Source organism: Canis lupus, chromosome 23, assembly GCF_011100685.1.
Source record: "Canis lupus familiaris isolate Mischka breed German Shepherd chromosome 23, alternate assembly UU_Cfam_GSD_1.0, whole genome shotgun sequence".
Lineage (NCBI taxonomy): Eukaryota > Metazoa > Chordata > Mammalia > Carnivora > Canidae > Canis > Canis lupus.
In genome coordinates, this window is record NC_049244.1 from 9,666,283 (window position 1) to 9,681,732 (window position 15,450).

The 15,450-nt window shown below is 37.0% G+C and overlaps 1 protein-coding gene across 4 annotated transcripts in view; it reads left to right on the forward strand.

The window, feature by feature from the left end:
- MYRIP (myosin VIIA and Rab interacting protein) overlaps positions 1-15,450 on the forward strand; it is a 361,492-nt gene that overhangs the window by 40,565 nt on the left and 305,477 nt on the right. The gene's annotated exons all lie outside the window — the stretch shown is intronic.

The window sequence follows — 15,450 nt, forward strand, 5'->3', positions numbered from 1 at the left end:
ATGAGCAGCTATACACCAATAAATTAGACAACTAGAAGAAATGGATGCATTTTTGGAAAACCACAAACTACCAAAACTGGAGCAGGAAGAAGTAGAAAACCTGAACAGGCCAATACCCAGGAAGAAATTGAAGCAGTCACCAAAAACCTCCCGAGACACAAAAGTCCAGGGCCAGATGGCTTCCCGGGGGAATTTTATCAAACGTTTAAAGAAGAAACAATACCTATTCTACTAAAGCTGTTCCAAAAGATAGAAAGAGATGGAATACTTCCAAACTCGTTCTATGAGGCCAGCATCACCTTGATTCCAAAACCAAAGACCCCACCAAAAATGAGAATTATAAACCAATATCCCTGATGAACACAGATGCAAAAATTCTCATCAAGATACAAGCCAATAGGATCCAACAGTACATTAAGAAGATTATTCATCATGACCAAGTGGGATTTATCCCTGGGATGCAAGGCTGGCTCAACACTTGTAAAGCAATCAACATGATAGATCATATCAACAAGAGAAAAAACAAGAACCAGATGATCCTCTCAAGAGATGCAGAGAAAGGATTTGACAAAATACAGCATTCCTGATCAAGACTCTTCAGAGTGTAGGGATAGAGGGAACATTCCTCGGCATCTTAAAAGCCATCAACAAAAAGCCCACAGCAAATATCATTCTCAATGGGGAAACACGGGGAGCCTTTCCCCTAAGATCAGGAACACGACAGGGATGTCCACTCTCACCACTGCTATTCAACATAGTACTAGAAGTCTTAGCCTCAGCAATCAGGCAACAAAAAGAAATAAAAGGCATTTAATTGGCAAAGAAGAAGTCAAACTTTCCCTCTTCGTAGGTGACATGATACTGTATGTAGAAAACCCAAAAGGCTCCACCCCAAGATTGCTAGAACTCACACAGCAGTTCGGCAGTGTGGCAGGATAAAAAACCAATGCCCAGAAATCAGTGGCATTTCTATACACTAACAATGAAACTGAAGAAAGGGAAATTAAGGAGTCAATTCCAGGGATCCCTGGGTGGCGCAGCGGTTTGGCGCCTGCCTTTGGCCCAGGGCGCAATCCTGGAGACCCAGGATCGAGTCCCACGTCAGGCTCCCGGTGCATGGAGCCTGCTTCTCCCTCTGCCTGTGTCTCTGCCTCTCTCTCTCTCTCTGTATGACTATCATAAATAAATAATAAAAAAAATTTTTAAAAAAAGGAGTCAATTCCATTTACAATTGCACCCAAAAGCATAAGATACCTAGGAATAAACCTAACCAAAGAGGTAAAAGATCTATACCCTAAAAAGTATAGAACACTTCTGAAAGAAATTGAGGAAGACACAAAGAGATGGAAAAATATTCCATGCTCATGGATTGGAAGAATTAATATTGTGAAAATGTTACTGCCGCCCAGGGCAATTTACACATTTAATGCAATCCCTGTCAAAATACCATGGACTTTCTTCAGAGAATTGAAACAAATAATCTTAAGACTTGTATGGAATCAGAAAAGACCCCCAAAAAGCCAGAGGAATATTGAAAAAGAAAACCATAGCTGGGGGCATTACAATGCTGGATTTCAGGTTGTACTACAAAGCTATTATCATCAAGACGGTGTGGTAGTGGCACAAAAACAGACACATAGATCAGTGGAACAGAATAGAGAACCCAGAAATGGGACCTCAACTCTATGGTCAACTAATATTCAACAAAGCAGGAAAGAATATCCACTGGAAAAAGGACAGTCTCTTCAATAAATGGTTCTGGGAAATTGGACATCCACATGCAGAAGAATGAAACTAGACCACTCTCTTTCACCATACACAAAGATAAACTCAAAATGGATGAAATATCTAAATGCAAGACAAGAATCCATCAAAATCCTAGAGGAAAACACAGGCAACACCCTTTTTGAACTTGGCCACGGCAACTTCTTGCAAGATACATCTATGAAGGCAAGGGAAACAAAAGCAAAAATGAATATTGGGACTTAATCAAGATAAAAAGCTTCTGCACAGCAAAAGAAACAGTCAACAAAACTAAGAGACAGCCTACAGAATGGGAGACAATATTGGCAAATGACCTATCAGATAAAGGGCTAGTATCCAAGATCTATAAAGAACTTATTAAACTCAACAGCAAAGAAACAAACAATCCAATCATGAAATGGGTAAAAGACATGAACAGAAATTTCACAGGGGATGACATAGACATGGCCAACAAGCACATGAGAAAATGCTCCGCATCACTTGCCGTCAGGGAAATACAAATCAAAACCACAATGAGATACCACCTCACACCAGTGAGAATGGGGAAAATTAACAAGGCAGGAAACAACAAATGTTGGAGAGGATGCAGAGAAAAGGGAACCCTCTTGCACTGTTGATGGGAATGTGAACTGGTGCAGCCACTCTGGAAAACTGTGTGCACGTTCCTCAGAGAGTTAAAAATAGACCTGCCCTACGACCCAGCAATTGCACTGCTGGGGATTTACCCCAAGATACAGATGCAGTGAAACGCCGGGACACCTGTACCCCAATGTTTCTAGCAGCAATGTCCACAGTAGCCAAACTGTGGAAGGAGCCTCGGTGTCCATTGAAAGATGAATGGATAAAGAAGATGTGGTCTATGTATACAATGGAATATTCCTCAGCCATTAGAAACGACAAATACCCACCATTTGCTTCGATGTGGATGGAACTGGAGGGTATTATGCTGAGTGAAATAAGTCAATCGGAGAAGGACAAACAGTATATGGTCTCATTCATTTGGGGAATATAAAAAAATAGTGAAAGGGAATAAAGGAGAAAGGAAAGAAAATGAGTGGGAAATATCAGTGAGATTCACAGAACATGAGAGACTCCTAACTCTGGGAAATGAACAAGGGGTAGTAGAAGGGGAGGTGAGTGGGGGGTTGGAGTGACTGGGTGACGGGCACCGAGAGGGGCACCTGGCAGCATGAGCACTGGGTGTTATGCTATATGTTGGCAAATCGAACTCCAATGAAAAAATATACAAAAAAAATAAAGCAGCCGTTATAAAAGTGCTTCAGTAAATAATTACAAATCCACCTGAAACAAATGAAAAATAGGAAATTACAATAATGAGAGTTATAAAAAAGAACCAAAAAGAAATTATAGAACTGAAAAATATAACAATGGAAAGAAAAAATACTTGCCGGATGAACAAAAAACTGTAGTGAAGATGACAGAGGATCAGTGAACAAGAAGAGTACAGATCAAAAGAATTTGCCCAAACTGAAAAACAGAGAGAAAACAGACCATGAAAATGAGCAGAGCCTCAAGGATCTATGGGACAATAACGCAAGACCAACACATTTAGGGGTAAGGGCAAGAGAGAGAAGGATATGTTCTGATAAGTAACTCAGTGGTGTGGTTGATTCATAGAGATCCAGAAGGAAGGTCAAAGTCAAGCCCAGAGAGAGAGCAGGTTAGAATGAGGTCTTCAAGGGCCTTGGTGGTAAGCAAAGCCCTCTCAAAGTTATCCCCAAAGCTATAGGGAATGATGAAAGGATTTTTATGCATGGAGGTAACTTGATCAGCTTATCCCTTTTTTAAAAAAAAAGATTTATTTATTCATGAGAGACAGAGAGAGAGAGAGAAAAAAAGAGAAAGAGAGAGAGAGAGAGGCACAGACAGGCAGAAGGAGAAGCAGGCTCCATTCCATGCAGGGAGCCTGATGTGGGACTCAATCCTGGGTCTCCAGGACCACACCCTGGGCTGAAGGCAGCGCTAAACCCCTGAGCCACCCGGGCTGCCCAGCTTATCTCTTTTAAAACATTATGTTTGTGTGTGTGTGTGTCTGTGTGTGTATAAAATTTAAATTTAATTTTAAAAATTTATTAAAAATAAATTAATTTGTACTATACTATTTTTATATTATACTTATATATAATAATATGTTTATATACAATCTATTTTGTTATATTATTAGTTATATTAAATATGATATATTTAAAGTATATATTGTTTATGAAATAAATTAAGATTAAATATTTACATTTAAAATATTGAATACACAATACATTTAAATCATTCAAAATTTCAAAAGCATTGAAAGTATGCTTCACACCACTGACCATAGTAGTTGCCCTTTTCTTTAGGTAACTCATGCCACTGGGTTTTTCCTATGAATTTTTCTTGAGTGATTTATGCACATACAAGTAAGTATGTGTACACGTATATACATTAGAAACTTATATTTTATTCCTCTCTTTTTATACAAATAATGGCATAGTATACCTACTGTTTTGCACCTTGCTGTTTGTACATATCATTGTGCAACCTTTACTTAACCCTGTATTTGAAGAATTCCATAACAGTTCATAAAGTTTCTTCATTTTTCCCTACCAGATGCATGGTTTTCCATTGTATGGCTATCCCATCATTATTTTTCACTTGGTTCTCTAACGATCTTTCTAAATATGTCATTTTTGCATAAATATATGTGTGTTACCTCTGTAGGATAAATTCTTAGAGGTGGAATTCCTGAATGAAAGGATATCTGTCTACTTCCCTATAATATTGATAAGTATTGGCAAGTTGCCATCCATAGAGATGGTACACTTATGATCCTAACAGCAATGTATGAGAGTGCCCATTTCCTCACAGCCTTACCAACATCCTGTGATTACTAAGCTTTTGAATCTTTGCAAATCTGATAGGTGAAAAAAAAGTCTTTCAATTTGTATTTGTCTTTTTATGTGTTTGATAGGTTTATGAGCCATTTATAGTTCTTTCTGGGCATTCTGTTTCTTCTGATTTTTATTACTCTCCTTGTCCATTTTTCTGTTAGGTTTTTGCTCTTTTTTCTTATGCACTTGTCAAAGTTTTTGTATTGAGGGAAATTATCTTTTTGTCTTTGATGTAGGTTGCCATTTTTTTTCATTTTTGTCACCTAACTCTGCTCATAATGTTTTGGTTCTTTGTTATGCAGATATTTCAAATTTTATATTGAATTTATCCATTATTTTCAATGGTTTCTGAATCTTGTGTCATATTGAGGAATGCTTTTCTCACTCAGAGATTATGAAAAAATTTTGTTTCATTTTCTTTTGTTACCTTTATGATTTTATTTTATTTTTTTACCTTTAGGTTAGTTATGCATTTTGGAATTATTCTGTTGGTGTATGAAGTATGTTTATGTTACTCATTATTTTTGTAGCTTAAAAAAATTTAAAAGTCTAAGGGCATCTGGGTGGTTCAGTTGGTTAAGTGTCTGATTCTTCATTTTGGCTCAGGTCATGATCTCAGGGTGGTGAGATTGAGCCCTGTATCAGGCTCTGTGCTCAGCAGGGAGTCTGCTTGAGATTCTGTCTCCCTCTGCCCCTTCCCTTTCTCTCTCTCCCCTCTAAGAAGACTTTTTTTTTTTTTTAATTTAAAAGATCAGTTTTCCTTGGGACCCAATATAGTCTCAAAATTTTCAGGAATTGCTTATGTATTTGTTCCAGTATTTTCATTTCCTTTCTTTAGGGTCTCTTCTTTTTCCCTCCATATCTGCAGTATTCTCCACAATCTGTCTTACTATTTCACTTTGGTCCCCTTCCTCATATCTTTCCCCCACTTTATTCCACTAGTTTCTCAGCTACCTGGTATGCCTTCTTGGCATAATTTCTGCAATGGTTGTTATTTTCCCCCGCCTATTTCCAAAGCCCTGTCAATTCACATTTTGTCATTTTGTGTTACTTTGATATTTTTCCTATTTCTTCATTCATAGGTGTGATTTGATCATTAAGTTTTTAATATCTTAAAAGTATTTGGTCACTCCATTGCTTTATCACATATCTTACAGTGAGAGATTTACTTGCTTACTTGCCTTTCTTGCTCATTTATTTTATCTTCTAGTGTTTTTATATCATTTGAGTTTTTTTCTTTTTCATTATTCACCATCCAAAGGAGTTTAATTTTTCCAACTTAATTTCCTTTATTTTAGATGCCTTTCCATTTACATTTGGTATCTGTAGTTTTAATTGTCTCTTGGCTTAGCTGAAATGAAATTTACATTTTGTTTCTCATTTTCCTTATTGCTTTTTGAATTATTTCCAGAATGAGAAGGGGGAAATGTTGACTTTCACACAACAGATTCAGACTAGAAGTCAGCCTAGATATTGTTTAAGCTGCAAAAAGGCCAATAATACATCTTCACTGTAAAAGCCATTTGGTGGCATTTTCAGGTGGGATTGTAGCAGGCCACCAAGATCAACATATCCTAGCTGAATGTTAATAGCATCCTGCCATCCCTGGTCCAACCAGTTGTGGCCTAGTGTTGTAATTGAGTCTGCTCTAGGCCATTCCTGTCTATAGGTAAATGATGAGTCTCAGAGAAGCAGGCTGTCTAGTAGGGATAGCAATCTTGAAGCTGAAGTAATGAAGGTCAGTGAGTTCTATAGTCTAAGTACCACCTCCTTCAAAGAATAGACACAATGAAAGGTACATCTCATATGTGTGTTGTTTTCTTTCTTCCCAGGTGGAAGTTTTTTTTTTCTTTTTTCCCTGATAGCAAGTGCCTTAAATGAGAGTCCTAACACTTAGATTTTTTTTGGAGGAATAAGAAATTTCTTTTCAGTTCTAGTCAACATCTAGTCATGGCTGAAGAGGGAAGCTCCAGCAGTACTTACTTTTTATCACCTTTAGGACTTTGGACTTTGCAAGTTAATCTTTTTACTTTTCTATTAGGTTCATGATATCACACACATACATAAACACACAGACTGTGGGTTTATAAAATCTCTTTCAACCATTTGTCCTTGATCTTTCTGTTCTAAGTATCTTTCTAGAATGTCACTTGTGTAAACACTGACCTTTTATGATGAACTTTCCATTATGTATGTACTTAATATCTTTGGAGTTCCTTTTTTTTCTTTTCATTTGTAAGGTATGTACTGACCATTTTCCTGTAGAAGTGTCAGTGTCCTTCCTCATGTTTGTTATTCTAGCCAGGAATAATATAGACAATTCTACCTTTTTTGAGGTCTTCTTTTTTTTTTTTTTTTTTTTTTGAGGTCTTCTAACTTTAAAGTTATGAGTCATTTATCGCTGTAGAGAACTTTGAAAATATAAAAATCACTCATGAACAACTGCTGTCAGGCTTCTACCACTTTGCTATAACCTACCTTCTGGTTTGCTTCCAGGGTGGCTGATGCAAGTCACTTTTTCTCTAATGCTGGCAATAAAACACCTCTCCCATAATGTCTTGTGAAAGTTGGGGAAATGCATGTGAACACACTGCTATTTGTGTCACATGGTAAACCTTCAAATGGAGGCTGAGTATGATGAGAGTTTGTTTTGGTTCTTTTCTAAGCTGCTGTAATTAAATTTGACCAAGCACAGAATTAAAACACAGTTCAGTCTTGAATGGGTTGCATGGTTTCATAAGTAAGACCCCAACTCTTTTATAGGTGGGTTTTCTGTTCTCCAAGTTTTGATAATTATACTGTTTATATATGGCCTCAGGCTGAACTTTTAATTTTTTGGCCTATTGAGATTGAAAGGGTTTACCCATTTTTGTAATGAACACTGAATTTTCTAATTATCCTTTGCTCATCATCAGGTTTTTGAAAGTTTTCCAAGTCTCAAGATATAATGCTTTGATTCTTAGAAAATAATAGGAAACTGAATTGATATTAGTTATTTATCAGCTGAAGTTAATAGAGTATCTATCAGGCATTATTTCATGACCTTGACAAAAAATGGGATTTTTTTTTTTTTTTTTTTTTAGTGATTGGTATTTTTTAAATTTTTTTTTAAAGATTTTATTTATTCAAGAGATACACAGAGAGAGAGGGAGACAGAGAGGCAGAGACACAGGCAGAGGGAGAAGCAGGCTCCATGCAGGGAGCCTGACGTGGGACTCAGTCCCGGGTCTCCAGGATCAAGCCCTGAGCTGAAGACGGCACTAAACCGCTGAACCACCCAGGCTGCCCTAGTGATTGGTATTGTATCTCTTCTTGTTTTAGGGTCTTTGCAGCTATAAACTGATGTGAAATAAAATATAATTGAGTAGTGAACAGTTTTCAGGCTGTCCCCTCGAATATGATAATATCAGGCTTCTCCTTTGACATTTTAGTTATTGTGATCCTCTTGTAATGTCAAGACCATTTATTATATTATAAACTTGAGCTACTCTTGTAAAGTTATTACTGGCTTTTATTAGTGTTCAAAATAACATTTATTTTTCATCAAGAAAGTAATCCATGTTCATTGTGGGAAAATTGGAAAACATGAAAAAAACATTAAAAAATAACTAAAATTTATAAGAAATCCAATAACCCGGAAATAATAACAACTGTGAACATTTGGCATATGATTTATTATTCTATTCTTTTTAATGGAATTCACACACTGTTTTTTTTAGAATAACAGAACGAGATCACTTAATATTGTTCTTCAGTCTGTAATGTTTCATTCATAAATATGTTGTGAATATTTTTCCATGTCAGTAATATATCATATTTTAAAAATATGTCATTTTTATAGCATGTTAGTATCCTAGCAGAGATATATCATAGCAAATTTAACCAGTGGTCTAACATTAAATATTTCTTTTTCTTTTTTTTTTAATAAAGATTTTATTTATTTATTCATGAGAGACACAGAGAGAGAGAGAGAGGCAGAGACACAGGCAGAGGGAGAAGCAGGCTCCATGCAGGGAGCCTGATGTGGGACTTGATCCCGGGACTCCAGGATCATGCCCTGGGCTGAAGGCAGGCGCTAAACCACTGAGCCACCCAGGGATCCAACATTAAATATTTCTGTTGCTTAAACAAATTTTCTATTGTAAATAGCATTGAGGAGACTATCCTCGTACATATGCTTAATGGGCATTTGTTTAATTTTTCAAACTGTTTATTGTAGAAGGGAAAAAACACCCAAAAGTACATTTTTTAAAAATTGCATTTATGAAATTTTACCACTCAGAGGTAACTATTGGTAATATTTCTTGTGATTATCTTTCAGTGTATTTGCAGTTTATCTAATTACATAGGATTTTACTATTCATACTATATTTTTTGCTTTTTTTTTTTTTATTTTTTTTTTTATTTTTATTTTTTTTTATTTTTTGCTTTTTATTGAACCATGTCATACATAAATCAAAAGTGTATACTTCAGTGGATTTTCACAAATTGAGTACATCTATATAACTAGCACCCAGATCAGGAAACAATGTTACCAGTTCCTCAGCTTTACTCTTTTTCGTCACTGTTTTCCTGCTCAGTGACGAAGACTCTCCTGCTTCTAACACTGTAGAATAGTTTTGCCTGATTTTGAACTTTGTATAATTGGATTCATCACTATTTTCTCTCTGTGTCTATCTTATTTTGCTCAGAAGAATATTCATGAGATTCATTCATACTGTCATATGTATTTGTAGTTTACTTGTGCTTATTGCTATGTAGTATTCTACTGGTGAATATACCATAATTTAGTCTTCTATTGAAGGGTATTTGCACAACTCCCAGTTTGGGTGTATAATTATTAATTATACACCAAATGCTTTTTCATCTCAGCAATACATTTTCCATTTTACTCTTCATTTCTTTTTAATAACTTTAGTTTCTTTAACTCACTAACAAATGACCTTAGAAACCTCATAGAGGGGATCCCTGGGTGGCGCAGCGGTTTGGCGCCTGTCTTTGGCCCAGGGCGCGATCCTGGAGACCCGGGATCGAATCCCACGTCGGGCTCCCGGTGCATGGAGCCTGCTTCTCCCTCTGCCTGTGTCTCTGCCTCTCTCTCTTTCTCTCTCTGTGACTATCATAAATAAAAAAATAAAAAAAAAAAGAAACCTCATAGACCTGATGTGATTTGTCAACTATCCCAAACATTTATAGACCAATCTATCTGACTTAGATGACCCATGAAGAAATAAATAGATACATACATGCATACATACATACACAAACACACAGACACAGAGGGTCTTTCTTGGGCCTTTCTTTCCTGACCTGCCCTGAGCTGGTGATCTACCAGCTGATCTCATGTGAGTGACACACCTTAAAACCTAGTATTGCAAATCACCTCTCATTATTGTTCCTTCTCCTAATTGTCTGGCTAACACTATCCATTTATGTCTCCAGGTGAACTTTGAAACCTTTTTATCAAGTTAGGAATAAAAATTCACATGAATTTTTTATTGACCATTTTTTTTAATGAATCTGTTAATTTGGGGGAAAATCTGCCATCTTTATAGTATTAGGTATTCTCGTAAAGGAATTGAGAATAGGTAGAAGCTTATGAAAACTTGATAACAAAAACAACACCCAACATTTTACTGCATAAAACAAGCAAGTTCACATAGCAAAACACAAGATGAATACAATTAAAAGGCAAGGGACAATCTGGGGACAACAGGATGGATGACTATTTTAATATGTTAAGTGTCCTTTAAAAAATACTAAGAAATATATAAAATTCTCTAAAATATAAAATTGCAAAGTTCATAAGAAAAGGCAATTCCACAAGTATCAAGGTTCAAAACACAGTGTAATGAAACATTCCAAATAACTAGTGACCAAAGCATTACCAATTATAATAACTTTCCATTTTCATTTAATAAGAGTTGAGGAACACAGGCACTCATATATCCTAGTAGGAGGAAGACAAGAGTAAACATTTTCATGGCAATCTGGCAGTAATTATCAAATGTGCCTAAACATTGACCCAGCCATTCAATCTAAGAATTTTCTTCAAGGATGTGCAAGTAAATATGTATAAAGGTGTTAGTGTTATTTATGGTAGAAAAACATTGGAAATAAACAGAAAGTATGCAAGTATGATTGCTTAAGTTGTGGTACAGCCACACAATGGAATATTTTGTACCCATAGAAATGTATTAAAGGAAAGAATTTTGTGACCTTTTAAGGGAAGGAATCAAATGAAATATACAGCATGCAGTTCACCAAAAGTATGTGATAATACAATATCGTATTCTCTCTGCTGCCATCTTAGTTAGGTATAAACCCGAGAGATCAAGGAGGGAAAGCACTGTTCTAGAAGCCAGGACTTTCTGAACCAGCTTTGTGTCATGGGGAAACCACTTCCTTCTCCTGTGCTTACCCTCTCTCATCTATAAATGAAGGCTCCATACCTATGTGATCTGTGATTCCTGGACGTGAGGCTTCTCTAGCCCTGAGATGCTATCTCTGTTGTACAGGAAATCTAATCATGTTTACTGTAGAAAAGGAAGATGCTTTCCTCATTTCCCCAAAGGGTTTTCTCATTGTTCTCTGCCTTGTTCATTTATAGCTACTTTATTTATATCTTTACAGAAACCATTTATCCCTTTTGAGTCCTGATCATTATTTTTAGGTTTGAGATGATCAAAGCTGCCACTTCTGTCTTTCACTAACTGCACATCTTAGAAGTTCATATATAATTCTCAGAAACCAAAAGCCGGTGAAGTGAAGTGAAGGGGACAGATATATCACCTTGGGAGGAAACTCCAGGGTGCCATTATCACCTTTAATGGGGTATTCTGAAGGAAGGAATCAGTCTGCATTTTCCCTGTGCCCTCTGATCTGTTTCTTCCTGCTCATTGAGGGACTTGAAGATGGCATCTTATGAAGCTTCCCCTTTGCCTTGCAGCCTAAAAGTGGAGCCTTACTTCTAATTTACTTTTGCAGACCAGCAGGTGAACTAGACTGTCTCCCCACCCACCCTGCCCCTACCCCCCAACCCCAACATCACATGAGCAAAGTGGACCACAGATTTACTTTTGACCAATAGCATAAGTGGCGTGAAAAAATATTTTAAAAATAGCTGGGATTCCTGTTGTGATTTGCTGGTTAAATCTTGAAGTTGGTTTGCATCGTACAAGTATGAGGCTTTAAATCATTTAACAGAAGTCTTTTAATGATGGAAACTTGTCCGTTCTCTGTGTTTATTGCCATTATTTGGAAACTAAAAGGGCAGGTCACCTTTGCCTGAATAGCAACCAAGTAACGGGAGTTCCTGTTCTTACCTTTCACATGCTAGGACATGGTAGGGAACTCTGGATTCCAAGTATGAAAACCTGAGGTCCAGAGTTTTCTTCTGTATCTCACAGGAAGGTCTGTGTGTGGAGTAAAGGTATGGACTTTAAACACAGTCAGACCTTAGCTGTCATTCATTATTTATCTTACATTCAGAACATGTAACTATGAGTTTATACTTTCTCATCTGTGAGTAGTAACAGTGGTTGTAGTTCCCTGTAGAATTTTGTGGGTGTGTGTATATATATGCATACACATACATGTATGAAATGCCAAAACATCTGGAACATAGTAAGTGTTCAACCAATAATGTTAGATCCATCAAAATCATTAACAACTTAAAAAGTTTTGTTTTTGAAGTATAGTTGACCTACAGTGTTATATTAATTTCAGGTGTACAATGTAGTGATTTGACAGTTCTGTTACATTACTCAGTGCTCACCATGACGAATGTTGTCACCATCTGTCACCACACAGTGTTATTAAAATATTATTGACCACATTCTGCATGCTGTACTTTTCATCTTCTTAACATATTTACCAAAATCATTGTCATCATCTTTATTATACTTCTCAGTATATTCCTTGGACAGTGTTTCAAATATTTGCTATAATTATGATGAAATTAGATTAGTTTTATTTAATGTTAGGTTTACTTTATGCTTATGAAAAATACCTTACAGACAGAAACAACTTGAATCTTTTCATAATAATAATAGTAATAACAATAAGTAATAAAATGTTAATAATAATTATTACTTAATACAATAGTAGTAATAATAAGTAGTACCTTCTTATAAAAGACAGTACTTACTATGTCTTTCCAGTGACAGCTGTGAAGCCTCTGTGTGATATCTGCAAACAAATCTTTTCTCCTTCAGAGGCCCCATCTTGTTCTTTATAGTTTTTGCGTATTTATTCCTAAAAAACACATGCTTTGGCTTTCCAAATTTTTGAACTTTTTATAAAAAAGATTATAACGTGTGCCTGCTGCACATGTATGTACCAATGACATGATTTTCTGTCTCAACATTATGTTTTTAAGATTCACTCATGTTATTGGGTATATCTACAGTGTGTTCTTTTTTACTGCAGTAGAGAACTCTATTATGACACACATATACATCATTTATCCTCCTCTCATTTATGGATATTCAGGGTAGTTTCCAGGTTTTATTTGATTTGTTTGACTTTCTGCATTTTTGAATGTGACTGCTGTTAATGTCTTCTGTTAGGTTGAACGACATGAAATAGGCATTTTTATAAACTGGAATGGTACAGATTTAGAAATTTCATGTGCTCTAACCAAATTCCTATCTCTTGGTGTATATTTGCAAGATTATATTGGAGGAATATACTCAGAGGTGGCAGAAATGCCAGTTCATAAGTAAGGTGCATCATAAACTTTGATACTCCTGTCACAAAGCAATTGCACCAGTTTATATAAACCATATGAAAGCTGCCATTGTCCCAATTCCTGTCAACACTTGATAAAGACTTTTTATTTCAGTGAGTGTGAAATGTGGCTTTGATTTGCAATTCTGCAATTACCGATGAAATTAAGCATCTTTTCATATGTGTATTTGCCATTTCTATGTAAACATGTGCAAGTGGCTTTGGAAGTGGCTAATGGGTGGAGGTGGAAATGTCCTGAGGCACATGCTAGAAAAAGCTGAGGTTGCTTTGAGAAGACTGTTGGTGGAAATATGGATGGTAAAGGTGTATGCTGAGGGCTTGGGAAAAAGAGAGGAGGCTGGAGAGAGAGCTTCTATCATCTGAGAGAATACAGGTATCATTGTGAATAGAAAGGTGGTAAAAATATGAATATTAAAGGTACTTCTGGTGAGGTCTCAGACAGAAATGAGGAACACGTTATTAGAAGTGGAGGAATTGGATCCTTTCTTTATAAAGTAGGAGAGAATTTGGTCAGATTGTGTTCCAGTGTTTTGTGGAAGGTAGAACTTGTAAGTGATAGATTTGGGTATTTAGCTGATGAGATGTCCGTGCAAAGTGTTGAAGCACAACCTGGTCTGTCCTTGCTGCTTATAGTAAAATGCAAGAGCAGAGAGAGAAATTGAAGAAGGATTGTTAAGCAGAAGGATCTAGATCTTAAAGATCTGGAAAGTTCACATTCTATCCATGTTACAAAAAATGAGAAAGTGTGATTGGAGGGAACATCAGGGGTCTGGCTGGACAGGCACACGCTACACAGATTATGAGCGATTTCAACTCAGCCATTTCAGCAGAAACCAGGAATGGAGCTTTGCTTACCCAGGGAAGAGCTGTAGAGGACCCTCTTGCTTGAAGGGTTGGCCTTCTGTGCATTTCATGGGAAACCAATGAAGTTTTTGAGAATTTATTATCAGTGGAAACACTGCCAGTTTAGACTAAACTGAGACAGGATGAAATGAAGGCTGGTGGCCCTTTGAGATTCTACAGGCCTGGCCAGTAGAGCTATCTGGCTACACACATGTGTTATCCTTCAAGAAAGAGAAGGAATATCCTGAAGGCAATTAATTTGGAGGTCCTCAGGGCTACGTCTGCCACCCACTATGGGGTGGGACTCTCTTTTCCTCAGTTACAGAGGTCCAAGCTGCTGTGGCTATACCCAGGGCCGAGGGGCTGGGATAGCCAACCTGGTTGGCTCAGAAGGTAGAGCCACTCTGCTAGGCACAGAAGAAGAGAATTATTCTTGAGCCTTAAAAATCTAATGGAATTTTTTCTGCCCTCAGACTTGCTTGAGACCCAAGACTCCTTTCTTCTTTCTAGTTTCTCCCATCTAGAATGGGAACGTCAATCCAGTGCCTCTCCTACATATAGCATTTTGGAAGCAGATAACTTGCCAGGTTTCACAGGTTTACCCCTGGAAAATAATTTTACCTCTGGATGAATATTGCTCTCAGCTCACCTGTACCTAAGTTAGATGATATTTAGAGGAGATTACTTACTTAGAGTTGAAGCTGGAATGGGCTAAGACTTTTGTGGCTGCTGGGATGGCCTGAATATATATTACATGTGAGAAGACATGAATTTCGGGAACCAAAACATGAAAGGTTGTGGTCTGAGTTGTGTCACTCCAAAATGTTGAGGTCCTAATTCAAATTGTGACTGTATTTGGAGATAGGATATTTAAAAAGAGAGTTAGGTTACAATGAGGTTATTAGGGTGGACCAGAATCCAGTATTACTGGTGCCCCTATACTAAGAAATTTAAGGGGCACCTGGGGGGCTCAGTCAGTTAAAGTGTCTTCCTGTGGCCCAGGTCATGATCCTACGGTTCTAGGATCAAGCCCCACATCAGGCTCTCTGCTCTGCAGGGGTCTGCTCCTCCCTCTCCTTCTGTGCGCGTGCGCGCACTCTCTCTCTCTCCCTCTCTCTCTCAAGTAAATAAATAAAATTTTTAAAAAAGAAAGAGATTTAGACATTGACATGTACAGAGGGAAGACCATGTGAAGACTTGGGGAGAA